This window comes from Petromyzon marinus, unplaced genomic scaffold, assembly GCF_048934315.1.
Source record: "Petromyzon marinus isolate PM22_M1 ecotype Great Lakes invasive population unplaced genomic scaffold, UKy_Petmar_22M1.pri1.0 PM_Scaffold_569, whole genome shotgun sequence".
In the NCBI taxonomy this organism is placed as follows: domain Eukaryota; kingdom Metazoa; phylum Chordata; class Hyperoartia; order Petromyzontiformes; family Petromyzontidae; genus Petromyzon; species Petromyzon marinus.
In genome coordinates, this window is record NW_027423578.1 from 1 (window position 1) to 3,341 (window position 3,341).

The window sequence follows — 3,341 nt, forward strand, 5'->3', positions numbered from 1 at the left end:
TGTGTGTGTAATGATATATATTGTGTGTGTGTGTGTAATTATATATAGTGTGTGTGTGTAATGATATATATTGTGTGTGTGTAATGATATATATATTGTGTGTGTGTAATGATATATATTAGTGTGTGTGTGTAATGATATATATAGTGTGTGTGTGTAATGATATATATAGTGTGTGTGTGTGTGTGTAATGATATATATATTGTGTGTGTGTGTGTAATGATATATATATTGTGTGTGTGTGTGTAATGATATATATATAGTGTGTGTGTGTAATGATATATATATTGTGTGTGTGTGTGTAATGATATATATATTGTGTGTGTGTGTGTGTAATGATATATATATTGTGTGTGTGTGTGTAATGATATATATATTGTGTGTGTGTGTGTAATGATATATATATTGTGTGTGTGTGTGTAATGATATATATGTGTGTGTGTGTGTGTAATGATATATATAGTGTGTGTGTGTGTAATGATATATATATATTGTGTGTGTGTGTAATGATATATATATTGTGTGTGTGTAATGAGATATATATTGTGTGTGTGTGTAATGATATATATATATTGTGTGTGTGTGTAATGATATATATTGTGTGTGTGTGTAATGATATATATTGTGTGTGTGTGTAATGATATATATTGTGTGTGTGTGTAATGATATATATAGTGTGTGTGTGTGTAATGATATATATATAGTGTGTGTGTGTGTAATGATATATATATAGTGTGTGTGTGTGTAATGATATATATAGTGTGTGTGTGTGTAATGATATATATAGTGTGTGTGTGTGTAATGATATATATAGTGTGTGTGTAATGATATATATAGTGTGTGTGTGTGTGTAATGATATATATATAGTGTGTGTGTGTGTAATGATATATAGTGTGTGTGTGTGTGTGTAATGATATATATAGTGTGTGTGTGTGTAATGATATATATATTTTGTGTGTGTGTGTGTGTAATGATAGATATATATTTTGTGTGTGTGTTTGTGTAATGATAGATATATATTTTGTGTGTGTGTGTGTGTGTAATGATAGATATATATATTTGTGTGTGTGTGTGTAATGATAGATATATATATAGTGTGTGTGTGTGTGTGTAATGATAGATATATATATATATAATTGTGTGTGTGTGTGTAATGATAGATATATAGTGTGTGTGTGTGTAATGATAGATATATAGTGTGTGTGTGTGTAATGATAGATATATATATAGTGTGTGTGTGTGTGTAATGATAGATATATATATAGTGTGTGTGTGTGTGTAATGATAGATATATATAGTGTGTGTGTGTGTAATGATAGATATATATAGTGTGTGTGTGTGTAATGATAGATATATAGTGTGTGTGTGTGTGTGTAATGATAGATATATATATAGTGTGTGTGTGTGTAATGATAGATATATATATATAGTGTGTGTGTGTGTGTGTAATGATAGATATATATAGTGTGTGTGTGTGTGTAATGATAGATATATAGTGTGTGTGTGTGTAATGATAGATAGATATATATAGTGTGTGTGTGTGTGTAATGATAGATATATATATAGTGTGTGTGTGTGTAATGATATAGATATATATAGTGTGTGTGTGTGTGTAATGATATAGATATATATAGTGTGTGTGTGTAATGATATAGATATATATAGTGTGTGTGTGTAATGATATAGATATATATATAGTGTGTGTGTGTGTAATGATATAGATATATATAGTGTGTGTGTGTAATGATATAGATATATAGTGTGTGTGTGTGTGTAATGATATAGATATATATAGTGTGTGTGTGTGTGTAATGATATAGATATATATATAGTGTGTGTGTGTGTAATGATATAGATATATATAGTGTGTGTGTGTGTGTAATGATATAGATATATATAGTGTGTGTGTGTGTGTGTAATGATATATATATAGTGTTTGTGTGTGTGTAATGATATATATAGTGTGTGTGTGTAATGATATATATAGTGTGTGTGTGTGTAATGATATATATTGTGTGTGTGTGTAATGATATATATAGTGTGTGTGTGTGTGTGTAATATATATAGTGTGTGTGTGTGTAATGATATATATAGTGTGTGTGTGTGTAATGATATATATATAGTGTGTGTGTGTGTAATGATATATATTGTGTGTGTGTGTAATGATATATATAGTGTGTGTGTGTGTGTGTAATATATATAGTGTGTGTGTGTGTAATGATATATATAGTGTGTGTGTGTGTAATGATATATATATAGTGTGTGTGTGTGTAATGATATATAGTGTGTGTGTGTGTAATGATATATATTGTGTGTGTGTGTAATGATATATATATAGTGTGTGTGTGTAATGATATATATTGTGTGTGTGTGTAATGATATATATATTGTGTGTGTGTGTAATGATATATATATATGTGTGTGTGTGTAATGATATATATATATTGTGTGTGTGTGTAATGATATATATAGTGTGTGTGTGTGTAATGATATATATAGTGTGTGTGTGTAATGATATATATAGTGTGTGTGTGTAATGATATATATAGTGTGTGTGTGTGTAATGATATATATATTGTGTGTGTGTGTGTAATGATATATATATATTGTGTGTGTGTGTGTAATGATATATATATAGTGTGTGTGTGTGTAATGATATATATATAGTGTGTGTGTGTAATGATATATATATAGTGTGTGTGTGTGTAATGATATATATATTGTGTGTGTGTAATGATATATATAGTGTGTGTGTGTGTAATGATATATATAGTGTGTGTGTGTGTGTAATGATATATATATAGTGTGTGTGTGTGTAATGATATATAGTGTGTGTGTGTGTAATGATATATATTGTGTGTGTGTGTAATGATATATATATATAGTGTGTGTGTGTAATGATATATATTGTGTGTGTGTGTAATGATATATATATTGTGTGTGTGTAATGATATATATAGTGTGTGTGTGTGTAATGATATATATATATGTGTGTGTGTGTGTAATGATATATATATATTGTGTGTGTGTGTGTAATGATATATATATAGTGTGTGTGTGTAATGATATATATATTGTGTGTGTGTGTGTAATGATATATATATATTGTGTGTGTGTGTGTGTGTAATGATATATATATAGTGTGTGTGTGTGTAATGATATATATATTGTGTGTGTGTGTGTAATGATATATATATAGTGTGTGTGTGTAATGATATATATATAGTGTGTGTGTGTAATGATATATATATAGTGTGTGTGTGTGTAATGATATATATATTGTGTGTGTGTAATGATATATATATTGTGTGTGTGTGTAATGATATATATAGTGTGTGTG